The following is a 15,807-nucleotide window of genomic DNA, read 5'->3' on the forward strand; positions in this document are numbered from 1 at the left end:
GGCTTCATCTGGCCATGCTGTGCAGGCCGCCCAGCCTGGCTTCCCCACCCCATGGAGCCGAGTGCAGCGCTCTGTATTTTCCCTTGCACAGACAAGCGTGCAATGCTTGCTCTATGGAATTGGCCAGCTTTAATAAGCAGCTGCGTGGCCAGCTGTCTCCCGCTAGGGAATCTGGAACATCAGCCCTGGGCTTCATCTAGCATTGTGATGGCCTCTTGCTGAGTGCCAGTGCCTCATCCGATCCAAATCACTTTACATTGCAGTAGCACAGGGAGGGGGAGTCTGTTGTTGCTGCCATGAAATAATACTATCCTTTACCTTCTGAAGAGGAGAATGATGCAAAAGTACTTTCCAAGTACTTTTGGTGTTGGTATGCGACCAGCACATGCATATATGCGCTATGCCTAAGGCAATGAGGATCTTGGATACAGCATGTCTAGCTATAGCTTCCCAGTTTATCCGTCCACCTAATGGACCAGGCTACTTTCAGCTTCATGGTCCTGCCAAGACATACCACATAATTTGGAGGAAAGTACTTTTGCAAGTGATAAAAGAGCTTGGTCTTACTAAAAACTGGATGGAAGACTGCACCCTCCCCTTGTAGTAGAACTGAGTGCCACGTTTCCTACTATAACTGTGTTACACTGGCTGGTGTGTGCTGTGCAGTGCCTGGTACTTAGCATAAACTGAGATGAAGGCAAGTTAAGCAAAGCTGTCATTCAGATGTCGCCACATAAAGAGAGAAATGTAAGAGTGGGGAAAAGCCAAGGGATTCTCTGAGGCTACGCTGGCCAAGGTGGCGTGCACGTGCTTATAAGACATCACACACTGCCCAGAATTTGCACAGGATAATTAGGGCTATACCTCCCAAGACATCATCTGCACCTCAGTTCAGGGCCAGCACCTCTGGGGAAGGGAAGGAGTGATCAGGCAACTTCTTTGGACAGGATCAGGAATTTGCCACACATGTGAACATGTACACAGGAAAATTTCTGATTCTCCAGAAGGGACTCAGAAAATTTCTCTTTGCCCCTGACCCTTCTTTCAGGTCCAATTGATCCAAATTGGACTGTTTCACTTGGATGAATGGACCCAAGGGTTTGATTGGGTTGACCTGATCTGAGACCAGCTGCATTTCTCTATCTACGCATTGAAGCTAGGAACTGCTGCTCTCACGTGACATGGTCTCTTCTGCAGACCAGATTTCATTTCCCATAAGGAAATGTGGTTTCCCTTCTGGCTACACTGTGTGATGCATCATGGGATATGAGTATGGCCCCACACCCATCAGGCTCCCAGATGACACCAGGTCATTTACCCCAAAGGGAAGTGCCATCTTAAGACCACATGTGCTGAGTCGGTTCAAACCACTTCATTTCTGGACGTCACCAGGAACTGACGTGAGTCTACTTTTGGAAAGCACCGTGTTAAATATGTCCCTCCTACGTGAATGCTGTTTTTGATCATTCTGCTTCCTCTCCCTCTTCCACTTACATTATTCTCCTTCTCACCTTCCCTCTTTCCAGCTCAACCTTTCCCCCATCACTCAACTGTCTCTCTCTTTCCATCATTGTTTGTCTCCACGTTTTTGGCTCCAGTAATCCCCAGTGCTGGTCTGTCCTGGTTGCTCCCTTGAAGCCTGCTCTTACACTCTCCAGCTCCTCCTCTCTGTGATTTGCGATCCTCAACAATTCAGTATGCAACCAACACATGCATCTATGCATTATGCCTAATGCAACGAGGTTCTTGCTTACATCGTGTCTATCCATAGTTTCCCACAGTTTATCCATCCACCCAACGGACCAGGATACCTTCAGCTTCATGGTCCTGCCAAAACGTAGTAAATAATTTGGAGGAAAGTACTTTTGCAAACACCAATACTGCTATGCAAGTCCAGAGCCCTCCTCATAGATTTGAGAAAGGCAAGACTCCCAAGAGCACCTTAAAGGTGGCACAACAGTTAAGACTGGAAAATGCTATTTAGCAAAGTGAGAGAATTGAATTTACCATGAGCACTAGTGACCTTCGTACACCGTAACTGTGCAGAGATTGGTCTGCCAAGGTGCCATCCATCCGACAACGCCAAGATGCTTTCACATTGTGACAAACGAAGCAGATACTAGCAGGTAAAACTCTGGCAGACTTTGGAGGAGACTTCTGGGGATACAGGCTCTCACATGGGCTCACTAAAAAGGAGATCATGTAGTGTGATGGCAAATACTAAAGTTGGAACTATTTTTTTACACCTGAGGCCAGAATTTCAGCTGATGTGAGTGTATTACGAAAGGAGCAATGTGGATTTAAACCAGCTCCAGCTCAGGCCCATGCAGTTATGGTCTCGTAGACTGGCCTTGTGAAGGTGTATTTAGATGTTTCAAAAAAAACACCTTCCTTGGTATCCCAGGAAAATGCAACAGCAAGGTAAGGGAATGGGGTCTTCAAAATACAGCAGGCTCAAGTAAGATTTAAGCAGAAAAAAGGGATGAATAAAGGAGGAGAGGCATGAAACCACACAGGGATCCACCCTGCATTAAGTTTTTATCTTCTGCGCCAGCATTTCTCAGGGAATAGTTTGTCAGCACTGCAGGACTCATACATCCTCGCTCTTCACAGCTTGTGATAAATAGCAATATCCTAACAAGAACACATTGCTTTCAGAATTGTAATTGATATACAAGTCCATTGGCAGCAGGCATTATTAATGATGCCAATACATATTTTCTTATTAATCTTCCATACTAGGCTTGTGTCTATCTGCAAATGATTATCATTCATTTTCCTGACAAATCTATCAAGATCATTCATTATTGTTCAGCAAAGGATCTTCTTTTAAACAAAGATTAATAACTTTGTGTTTTATCGGGATGGCTGAGCAAAAGGAAATGAAATTAACAATGAACCCAACAAACATGTCACCACTTTAATTTACCGGAAAATATTTTAAAATGTTATTTAAAAATATATGCAATGGTAGGCACATTTTATTACTAAAAAAGAAAAGAAACTCCATATATTTTAGTGTGACAGATAGCAAGCTAGCAAACAAGGCGCCATTTTTTCCCCTTATAGCTCTCGGCTTAGCTTTCCTAAAGAGGAAGAAAGATATGATTATACAGGTTGCTTATTGTTTTGATTCTCATAGGATCATAAGAAAGTGCAACTCTATGGGAAGCACAATGAATTAAGGAAAATAAATGTCTTCCCGTCCACTAGGACTTCAACAATGCCCCTCACCATCATCCAAAGTCATGCAAGGCCTTCTGGATCCACACCCTTAACTTTCAAAAATGTGACTTCCACCCTGATGAAGCTTGGAAAACCAAATGGAGCTCACAAGAAGTCCCAAATAAACAACTTGTGATAGATCCAATGCAGAAGGGTCCCTGGCTTTGATCTCCCGTGATGTTCATGGGCAACTCTAAATTGCATCCTCACAAACAAATTGCAGATACTTGATGCACAAATGGAAAATTAAAAACTCTCCAGTGTGAGATGTGGTCACCCAGAACAGAACAGATAACGACTCAATGTCCGATCCACAAATAGGAAGGAGATTTCACAGAGATGCACTCTGATGTTCCTGATGCAATTGTCTGGCTCGACCATCTAAATACAAAATTAAAGTTGCTGTTCTATATCAGCCATATGAAAGAAGAAAATAGGGAAGGACAGCCAGAAAAAGACCTCACGAGGTCATCTAGTCCAGCCCTCTGCTCAAAGCAGGATCAATCCTGATTGAATCATCCCAGCCAAAGCTGGAAGGCGCACATCTCTAGGTCCACATCGTCCATCCAAGGCCGGAAGGTCCTCGTCCCTATTCCACTCTTAGCACACGCATAATCAGAAAAGTGCCTCCTAATCTGCAACTGAAATCTCCCCTGCTGCAGCTTGAGGCCATTTCTCCTAGCCCTGTCCCACATGGCCATAGAGAAAAGCCCATCTCCATCCTCTCTGCAATCACCTGTCAGGTATTTGAAGACTGGGATCAAATCCCTCACCAGTCTTCTCTTCTCCAGACTAAACAACCCTAGTTCAGAAATGCTGATGTTCAGCAGCTGACTTGGTCACAAACGCTGGTCGGGTACCGTGGCAGAGGGCTGCCCCCAGCAGTGGTGGTGCCAGCTAGTGGAGCAGGGCAGCTACCACCAAGGTGCCTCGGCCCCTCTCTTATTCCCATACCCAGCATTTCCCTCCTGGTTGGCCCCAGTAGATCCTGAAATCCCTCCTTCAGGTGCCAGCCTCCCCCTTCACACCTTTTGCAGGGAGCATGGGCACTTAAAGTGGCTGGAAACCCCAGGTAGCTGCAAGTCACCTCTCTGTTTGGCATTATGATGCTGCAGAGAACGTGCCTTGAGGTCTTCAATGGTCTGGGCCCAAGTGCAAACACAAAGGCAGGGCTCAAATGCCGTTCCCCTGGGGTTTGGGCTACAACTCTAGCCTCCTGACCATCCTCACACACTAGCCATTAGTTTTCATTGCAGCAAAACTGCCTCCACTTCCAGGAGGGCTGTCTGGTTGGCAGAAAGACTCTGCACGGGAGGTGGCTTGTCCAACATCACCCAGAAGGTCAATGCGAGAACTGGGAGCAAGACCTGGGCTTCCCCAACTCCAAACCAAGCATCCCTGGTACTAGACCATGCTTCAGCCTCTGCAAACCTGCCTGCAAGAGGAAGGCAAAGGCAAAACTCCAGCAGCCCCAGAGCCAGTGGGCATATATGGTGCAGGAGATGCTCCTCGTGCATGGCAATATGCTGATCATGCGGCCAGCAGAACTCTCCCCTTGGGGGCTGCTGAAGTGAACAGGAAAACAACCGTGGACGTTAGTGCAGGAAGGATGGGTGTGCTGCCTCCTTTTTGCAAGGCCCTTCCTGTCTTTCTCATGTCTATTCCTTTTATTTTTTTGGATACGGTTGGGGAAGGAAGTTGATGGGATCTGGTTGACTTTGGAAGAAAGGGATGATTTTGACAGTGGGTTGGTAGCAGGCTCTTAACTGGCAGGGTTAGAGGAGTACCGAATGCCTCTGCTCTTCCCACCTTCCCTGGATGCGATGAGCAGGGCATTCCCAGCAGAACAGGGCGTGAAAACATGGTGGCCGCAGAGCTTATAGGCTGGTCCAAAGACGGTCTTTGAAGGAGACCTGTGGAGCATTGAAGTTGACAAGCTGAACATCCTCTATCTTCAAGGCACATGGTGATGCTGGGTGCAATTGGCCCATGGCCCTGTCAGTGCAATTGGTCCGGTACCGTCAGTGCAGAATCGTGCCCATATGCGTTCCCATTTCTTTTGATCTTCCCATCCTCTAGCAGATCTCCAAGTCCGGAGGCTTTCCCCGACATCAGAGCTCCGACCTCCCTTCTCATGGTGTCTTGACCTGTTGGGATCATTAGATCCAGAAACGGTTACTGTTTTCAAGTGGGACCATGAACCCCACGGGAATTCAATTATAGTCAGACCAGAAGTAGGGAGACTAACTCTGTCCATAAGGAAAATATGGGATTTTTTTTTTTTTTTTTCAGTAGCATGATTGGGGGGTGGGGCAACTAGGGCAGCAGCCTCAGGTGCCTTTTGGGGTGGGAGAGAAGGTGCAAAAATACCGGCTGTAGCTGCTAGTGCACCAGTCACGCTGCCCAGGATGAAAAGCTGCCCATTACGTCTCTGGATTTTGTGTGTGTGTGCTCTTGGTAGAAATCAAAGCACTTGCCACCAGTCCAGTGTTTTCCCTTCCCTTCTTCCTGGGAGGGGAGGGGCAGTTAAAACAGTTCTGAATTATGTATTCAAAGAGTTTCGCCTACAGATAATAAGATTGCTTCTTACCTTCTGTGTATTCACCGTATTGCACCGAGATGCCACATGGCAACTGCAGTAGGTAGAGGTTAGAAGGGTTATTTTTTGTCTTGGGTTTAGATCATTGCTTTAAAGTGCTGACATATTAGCAAGAGACTTTCAGAGTGTGTTTCTGCCCATCTCAGAGGAACAACAAAACACACACCACTTAAACTGGCTGATGTTTAACTATACACTTCATTTCTACATAACTAAGCCTACACTTTCATCTTTAGGAGATTTTTAAAAAGTATGGGGTGGGGGAGCTACAAAACTGCTCACGCCGAAAGAGCTTGGCCCTTTTCAATCTATAAAACAAACAAGAGAAGTGGAACAGGAGTGGATGCAGAGTCGAATTCAGCTAGCTGGGAGGGGAAAAGAAAAAGACAAAGGAAAAAAAAAAAGCAAGCAACTACTTTTGTTAATTGGGGCAATATTTTAATTCCGTCGATGAAAACTATGCAGCATGGCCCAGGAATCAGAGTTCAAATGAGTTGTCTCCATTGACTGTTGTGTGAGATTCTTGAATGATTAGTCTTAATTAGCATGGATCGTTAATAACCGCTTTGGTTGTTAGGATTGCAATGATCTCGCGGCTTCCTTGAGTTGCTTATGTGATTTCCCAGCCTAAACTCCAATGTCTGAAGCTCTTTCTAGGAAGACTATACAGCTATTGCACAGGGCTTTTTACTCGTGCATGCCCAGATTTTAAGTTAATAGGCCATTATGACGAGCTACTCTCATCTCTTGTCTAACACAGGTCATAGCACCTCTTCCAGTAATACATCCACAGAGCCCGTACCGTCAGCCCATATCGTCTTCTAGTCTTGGAATAAAGCGGGCGATGAGACGAACAACCCACAAAGTGCCTGGGCAAGCTGTTCCTTGCTTTTAACAATTTGGGTCCAATCTCTGGTCTGAATTTGTCCAGCTTCAGCTGCCAAGAACTGGGTTTCATGCTCCCTTCCTGCTATGTGAAAAGGCTATAAAAATACCCCAAATAATTACATAAGGATGCCATACAACGGGAACGTACAGATGCAAAATGAAGTGAGGTTGCTTAGCATAAAGTGAGTCAGTAGTAGAACCACACAAAAACGTAGTCTCTCTGCCCTGGTTACTCTCCATTTTGGACCACATTGAGGAAAGTGTCATGCAGCACCGGGTAACCAACAGATTAGCCAGGTCAGAATGAGTTTTAGTGAATCCTCATAAAATATTTTATGAGGCTAAGATACCAGACTTCTGCCCTTTGATTCTTACATATCACTCGGAAACGTAATAGGTGAAATAGGATCTGGACTACTGCTAAAATAAAAGCTATATAAGAGAGCTGTGCAATGAAACAAAGTGACAGAGCAAGGATTAATTTTTAAAGTGGCAGTTTTTTCTTTCAGCATCTTCGCGGGTGAAAGGTGATGTCTTGCTGATCTGGGATTTCAGATAATCAGCTTTGAAATGTCTATACCCAAGGGAAGAGGTTAGCCTGACAAGTTGTGTAACTAATAAGAGAGGATAACAATTCACTGCCCCCCAAAAAACTTTTCTTCATGCAAAGTTCAGGCTGAGGGGCAGTGACTCAAGATCGTGAAACGCAACACATACGTTTCTGAAAACCGGGACATGCGGAGGTCAGGTCCGAGTCAGCCCTATTAGACAACCTTGACTTTCTCCACCTGAAGCTGGCAAAAGCCATTGGGAATGGTTCGGTGCGGATGGCATCATCCTAAGGAGCAGTGAGGAATGACTAAGAACATGCTGCCCTTTGTGTTGGGTTGCACAGCTTGGAATTGCAGCTTTTACCACTTTGCACTCCCGATGCGTTTGGGGAAATCACGTCAGAGGCCGCACGAAAGTCAGGATCCAAAGAGGAAATACAAACCACGGTAGACAGTGACTCGAGGCAAAATTCACCCTCGCCTAGCGAAGCAGAGAACATCTCTACGCGGTGCTGAGAAGTTGAACCCACTTAACTCAAGTCACACTAAGCAATATCCAGACGGTTTGTGTCAGCTGTCAGGCCCGGATGTCTTCTGCCAGAGGGGAGACGAAGCATACGCTGGTGGTACCATTCATGGGTCCTTGACCACAGTGATGCAGAGACATTATCCAACCTAAGCAAGGGAAAATAATTAAAGTTGTGTTCCCTGGCAAATCAACACTAAGCATGGCTTGAAAGCTCCCTTGAACCAAACCCTCCATTTACACAACGAGTTCTTTCATCCGTGCACAGGTTGACTGGTGCAGGTCTAGTAAACCCATCTTTTCCGCAGCTCACAACCACCTGAGGAGTGGACACAAACGCCAAGGTCCTGCGTTCCTCTAGCTGCCTTCCCACATCTCCAAAATGCCTCACTCTGTCGCCTTCTTCTGCCTTTGATGCGTTTCCCACCTCTCGACCAGAAATTTTCTACTACTGCATATAAGTCAGCAAGGCACTCCTATCGCATACCTGCAACTGCGTTCATCCATCGCTTGTAGAAACTGCCGCATTTTGGACACAGACAAAATGATGTCCTCTCTTAGCAGGCTGCCAGTTAGCCACAATATGACATCAAGGTACAGGAGGCTCCCAAGCGAAACACGACCAGGGCCCAACATGTCTGGAGCAAGAACCAAAATGCCAAGCAACATGATGTTGCCAGTCAAGGTGTCCAAGCATGGGACACAACAAATGGGACCCTCAATGCCAGAAAAGAGCAGAGGGGGGAGGGAGGGGGGTAGCAGATGGATTAAGATGGCAGAAGGTCAAAAATCTGGAACTCTTTTTACTTAAGAGATGCTGGGTTTGTGCCATTCCTGCCCAATATCCCCAGAAGGGACAGACGCGTTCTCCCACAATACACTGTGAAAGCATTTGTAGAACAGCAAAGTTTACGAGAGTGTTTTGAACTATTTGATCTGTCCCCAGAAGTCATAACGCAACAGTGAGTGAGCGAGCAGAGCACCAGAGCTGACAGAGGGCATTGGAGTGATTCCCCTTCTAGCACAGTCTGCTATTACTCTGGCCATCCTCCCTTGTGACAGACCAACACACGGGACATAATACGAGGCAACATAGGCTAAGTGCAGATGTCTTCTTGCTCTCAGAGGAAGATTCTTCTGGCCATCCTCTGGATTAGGGACAAGGGAAGCTGGTTTTTACTTGCCTTGTAAGCATTTTAGGAAAAGTCATTTTTCTTGCATCCATTAAAAAAAAAAAAAAGGGGTTGCTTAAAATGTTCGTATGTGGTTTGCAATTGGAACTTCAACAACAGCTGCATTCAATTTAATATGTGAGACTCATAAATGTCTCATGCAGTGCGATAGTTCACATCGGTTTGAAGGAGAAAATTCTGCTCGAAGCACCGGCAAGTAACAGTGTCAATTTTTCATTAACCTACAGCCACTGTCTCTGTAGAGTTACAGCCATAAGTAAGATTACTGTTATAATTTCTTCTGATCCCCAAGGCAGAAAGTTTTGAGAACTTTTTAAGGTTATTAAAAAGAAAAGAGAGAGAGAAAGAGACTTAAATGGGAGGTAGTTTCAGTTTACTCTCATATTTCAAAAATCAAATCTTTGCTTTAGACACATCAAAGCAGAAGCATCAGTTGCTTTGTTCCTGGCTAGTAGAAATCCTACATCCTCTGTGAAGGAGACTTCTTCATATACAACAGCTGAATGCCAAGTAAATATCTATCTATCTATCTATAGTGTGTGTGTGGGTACATACGTGTGTACACCCCCCCCATATTTATATTTACATATACATACATACACACACATTTATACATACACACATATATACACACACATACATATATAGATATTTATATACACACATACACACACATACAGATATTTATACACACATATATTCACACCTATACACATACACATGCATATCTATATGTAGATATCTATATCAATATAGGTATGTCTAGATAGATAGATCGAGTATCTATATATACCTATACACACACATATATACATATATGTACACATATATAGCAAACACATTCTTAGAAGCCAATTCTCCTGTGCCATAGATTTTAAATTGGTGTAAGTCCACGGACTCACACTGTTGTGATCAGCGCAGTGTGCTTCCCAGCCTCTCCTCCAAATAAATGCCCTGGAGAGCTGCTGTCAACCATCTGAAATGAAGGAAATAGTGTAAAAGCTATTCCTGCCCCTGCTGCTGGCTTTTCCCCTTTTCTGGTCACTGACACCAAAGAATACAGGGGATAGGGGGTTTGATATTGGCTCTTCTTGGTAGACAGTGGTTATAAGGGACTGAACAGCCACAAGACCTGACAAGAGAAAAAAAAAAAGAAAGATGCTGGCTCAGTTTTTAGGAACCAGGATTAAATACAATAGTGGATATAACCTGAGGGTCCACAGCCTTTGAGAGCAGAACGGCAATCTTAAATCGCGGGCATGGATTAATGTGGAAGACGGATGTCTTTTTACAGGAGAAGACAATCAAGTTCACAGTGAGGAAGGACCTGTCTTCCATGGGGGGCATTTAACAAAAGAAATTTAGCTTTTGTGAAGATGGAACATACCAATCCAAATCCCACTCCTTTACCCGTGCTCCCCATGATGCCAATCTTGTGCTTTTAAATTGCTTATCAATGCAAATGCAAGACCTGTATAATATATGGTTTCCAAACGGTACAAGTTGTGTCTTAATCTCCAGCATTAATTTCTAGCTCAATGCTGGGTAGCGGCGCACTACTCATTCATTTTGTGCGCTGTGCCCAAGCCACAATTAAGAAAAATCCTCATGCTCCCAAGAAGGCGCTGTTTTGATTGGCCAGGTTACCATACATTATTCATAATTCAAGTCACTAGAGGATTATTCAGTGTTTTCTTCCCCCTGCCTTTTTTTTATCTTCTGACAAGTTTTACAAAGGAGAAGAATGGGGTATAGCTTAGTTGCATTACATCCAAGATGCTGCCTACACAAATGCCGGAGAGAGAAGCTAAATGAACCCCAGAACATATGGCACTCTGCTGACAGAGCTCGGAAACCGGTTCTGCATGAGCAACAAGGAACATCTTGAAACGTACAAGACATATGTGTTTTAGGAAGAAGATTGAAGTGTTTCGTAATAAAACAGGACAAAGTGAAATACAAGTGCTGTATAAAATTTTAATTAAAAACTGGTTTTACCCGTCAACGTGAATATACAATATGTTTCACAGATGGATTTCATATTTAAGTATTATCCAAACCAAAAACGTAAATGAGACAAATAAAACCTTCAAAAATGGCACGGAGGCTAAAATGTATGTAAACACTAGATGATTGTGGTGGAAACAAGACAGGCAGGGAAGGAACCTCCTATGGAGTCCTTACTACCAGAGTGCTCAGTGAATCCGTGTATACAAACTATAGTCTTGGTAAAGACACACATAGCCCAAAGCTCAAAAGAAAAGGCCAAGTCAGTATTATTCGATAAACATATGCATCAAGTTATCAAAATGGATACAGCCCATATTATCTTTTTAAATGTTTAAACTGGTTTTTACGCAGCCATCATCCACAGAATCTGGGTGTAGGACACACAGAAAGCAACACATTAAATTACCTGCAACAGATGGAACAGATGATTTATATTCTCCCAACCCACTGTAAAAAATAAAAATAATAACAATAATAATAAAAAAAAAGCCTTCCCATCAATTTTACAGTATTAAATGCATGTCTGACCCAAGCATAGTATTTAACCGCATGCTCTGGAGGACCAGAAGGAACGAGTCCTATCACGTTAAAGGCTCTTCACCAAATCCTCTCGGCCTCCAGTCCTCAAAGCTTTCAAAGCTAAGGGCTCTCAGCAAAAATAGCTTACCTGACAGCAATCATCAGGCAGTATTAAGGCGAGAACTTGCCTCAGATCATCCAGGCTTCTCTATCTGATCGAATATTCCCTGAAGTTGACACAGGAAAGTTGAAGATTAAAGATTTCCACCAGGTTATCTGGGAGAATTACCCTGGATTTCACAGAAATTTTCCCTTTCAAAGCAAGGGAATCTATGAATCCCAATCAGTCTATGAATCTAAGTACAAGAAACTCAGAAATACAAAAAAAGGCATGTCTTTTTTTCCCCCCAAATGAGTGGTATCAACAGTCAATACACTGTTAACAGTAACTCTGACACTCTCTCCCCTTTTAAAAGACTGATGTCAAGATAATTAAACCCCAATGGAAGCACAGCTATTGACCAGTGTGAGAGATTTTACATTTGACATCTCTCACGTAATAGGAACAGGACTTATTGGAAGTTCATAACGATCATCTCCTCGGAAAGTGGTTCAATTGTCACGATATATAATACTCGATCTTCCGACTTGCTCTTTATTGGCTAGTATGTACCACCACATGCTTCCGCCACAAGACTGGGCATCAACCCCATCAATGAGGTAGTTAATGAAGATCCGCTGCCGAAGGCCGGTTTCCATCAATTCTGTCACTGGAGAACAGCTTGGAGTATCGATCGCTTAAGTTCAAGGGCCAAAACGTCATGGAGAAAGAACTCTTCAAAAGTCCCTGTGCCTCTGTGCAAATAATTTCCATTTGAAAAAAATCAACATTTTGACACTTTTTGTCATTCTATAGATTAAGTAGTGTATCTCATTTCCCATCATTATGACGTTAGATTTCACATTATCCAAAGACACCGTCATGTGATTGTTCTTATACATTGAGCGGCTCCTGGGAAAAACATTCGCCTTGCACAGTTCAGTGTTTCTGAAAACACCATAAAGTTCAGGTATCAGGATTACACCGTAACAGATTGTGGCCTGCACGTAGAGCAAAAGGGGGCAAGTCACCCTGATCACTGCTATCGCACAACACAGCATGCATATACAGTTAACACCAATATGCAGCAACACCTAAGTAAGAGCAACACTGCTTACCATTCTGCATGCATTCAGCAGCCCCCACCCCCTCCAAAATAGCACAAGCTGCTTAAGAACCACATAGCACCAAGGTACTGCTGCCAACATGTTGCTACTATAAGGCATCAACTGTAATATTTTTTTGAATTGTCAAAATAAGCCACTGTATGGCGTGAACAATTACCCACACAAGAAAAGGCCGAAAGGAAGAATAAGCCATGTGTGACAGAGAGGTCTGTTGCATTGGTTAATGCGCCAGTAGAAGGAACTGAAGTGGAGGAGCTTGTGGGAGCAAATAGTATATAGGATAAGGAAGACCAGGACCCACATGAGCTCATTTAAATGAAGATTAGGCCAACAGCAATTGTAAAAGCAACGTATTATTCTTTGTTTCCAGTGAAGTCTGCCAGCTCTAACAGACTCTCTTCTCAGCAAGACCAGGGCTTGGTATAAGAATTGCAAACTTTGTGCCTGAACAGGGGATTGAGGCTCCTTCCAAACTATGGTTCTGTGATTTCTGACCGTGACATGATAAAAAAAAAACAAAAACTCAGTAGCGCACTGGGAAAAATCTATATCAAAGTTGTGTTAATGATTGGAGATGGAATCAAAAAAAATAAAAATCTGGGACAAAAATGAAAATCATTTTATAATTGCATCCATCCCAGACTGCAAAGCATTTTGTAAACATTTAATGAAGCCTCGCCTCATTTCCCCCATTTTATAGAAGGATACAGGCAAAGAGGTGCAATGATTTGCTAAGGTCTTCTGTGAGACTATGAGCACAGCCAGAAGTAAATCTTTGGATTCTCAGGTTTGTTATTTACTTGAAAAGTCATCTCCCTATACCATGTGTCTTTTTTTTTTTTTTTCCTGCTGCCCCACTGAAAACTTACAGGCAGCTAGTATTAAGACTCTAGTGATTTGCCCTCATTACATTTTAAGCTGCTCAAAATGTTTAGCCTAAAAGTTTCGAGTTGCTCCAAAGAGTTTTCTCTCCACTGGCCTTTCCATTCCTACACCTTCAACGGACCAGATTCCCTTAGCTTGAAAATTAGACAAAGCTGATGCTTAAAAAGCTTGACATTTCAACCCCTTAATTCACCATAGGGCAATGCTGAACAGTTTTTAAATGCTACTACCGTTAAGCAAAGAACCCAGATTTCCACTGAGGACCACTGTTTTGTTTTTGCAAAAAAGAAAAAAACAATCATATGAAATTGCTGCAGTACTGGGAATGAGGACAAAAATAGCTTCAGTTTGACTTATTAAAATGGAAGTGATTAAAAAATATTATACCAATTACACTTTTGTGTCATCAACAATACCAGAAGGCAAATAATGGCTTGTTAGAAATACTCCTGAGCTGTGACAGTATGGAGGGAGGAAAAAAAAAGAAAAGAAAAGAAAAGAAAAGACTTACCCGATAAAGTCTAATTCTCTCCTAATCTAGCCCATTATTTCTAGATTTGAGTAGGCAGTTTTCCTTTAGGAGGTAAAATGATGGTAGTGGAATTATGCCTTCTTACTGTCACTAACACACCACTTTGTGGATGGCAAAAGATAAGGAAGGAGCACAGAAAATGCTATTTAAAGCTCTACTCAGAAATCTAGAAATTTGCATTTGATAGAAGGGATTTAAATTGTATTAAAAGGCAAGGTGCACTAAACAATTACAGTTTATTACTATGTTGGTTCACTGCCTGAGACTACACTTATCACTCGCTGCAGTCGCTGAGAAGCAGCAGTCTTCTCTGCACTTGAGCTGTATGCATATTAATGGAAGGTTACCTAAGCACACAAATGGCAGAGAGGCCAAGAAGCTTTTAAAACAAGTGGTTTGCAGACTTTGCTTGGCAGACCTGAGCAATTTGGGCCTGGAGTCGCGTTCTGGGTACAAATTTTCCATTAACTCGTAAGAAAGGGATTCCAGCGTGCTGCTTGGAAGGGAACTTTTGGCTGTGCTCAGTGTACATGGTGTAGGTTGCTCCCCGACTTGAACAAAATGGGCGTGCCCTCTAGTGCAAGGTAATTGTTCCACTAACATGACTCATTGGCTCTTTCCTTAAAAATCGGTGATGTTACAGTAGCACTGAAGGATGAGCCAAGAGTCAGCCAACCTTTGATTTATTCCAGGGGTGGCCAACGCACGTGTCCCGCAAGTACCATGAGCAGCCTCTGTGTGACAGACCAGGGAAGGGACAGGCAATACAGGAGCAGAGGATAGGGCACGGAGCAGTATACAGAGCAGCAGATGAGGCAGGGAGCAGAAAGGAGAACGGTCCATCGGGAAGGGGATCAGCGTGGCACTTGGGATGGTGGGGGGGAAGTATTACTTTGTGGCATGCCTGCCAAAAAGGATGCTCCCCACTGGTTTATTCCTTGCGTATTGGCAGGTTATAGTCATATATTTTGCTGCCTGTATTGCTGGTTTTATCTGTCTAAATAAGCAGACAAAATGATGCTAGCGTAACCAAATCTGCTCCCCCCCCACCTACTTATTCAGTGAACGAGCCAGGACGCACATTTGTTTCCCTCCTCTGTTTTAAACAAAGCGGGAGAAGGACACTCTTGCCCTTTTCAGTCATTCAGCTTATTCAATAGATGGGCAATTTGCCCTGGCCTGTTTATGTGAGATCTGTTCAATTGGAGGCTGAGAAGGTTACCTCTCCGGGGAAAGCATCGAACTGCTGAAGAACATTTGGTGGCCTTTAACAAAAAAATGACATTCCTGCCAATAGAGCCCCAGCAGGCTTGTAAGGACAGACTCCAAATTTGGTGGGATTGTGATGCAGGGACTTCGAAATGTTTGCACTGGGCATACAAGCTCATTGCCTAGCTCTGGGCATCTGCGACCCCCTTCCCACCTCTTAAGCATGTCAGCAAAAGCAACTGTTGCTTTCAACAAGGAGTCTGGACCCTGTTCAAGGCAGTGAACTAAGCTGCGGGAAGAAGGGAGATCCTTCCACTCCAAGGATGGTGGTTTTGTTTCATTTTTGTTTTTAAAAGAGTCTGACATTAATAGTAACGTCATGCTTAGAAATGTTAGGAAGCATTTGTTTTGGGGTGGGGGCAGGAAATCCTTCTCCATTTCCA

Source organism: Crocodylus porosus, unplaced genomic scaffold, assembly GCF_001723895.1.
Source record: "Crocodylus porosus isolate Cpor-Errol unplaced genomic scaffold, CroPor_comp1, whole genome shotgun sequence".
Lineage (NCBI taxonomy): Eukaryota > Metazoa > Chordata > Crocodylia > Crocodylidae > Crocodylus > Crocodylus porosus.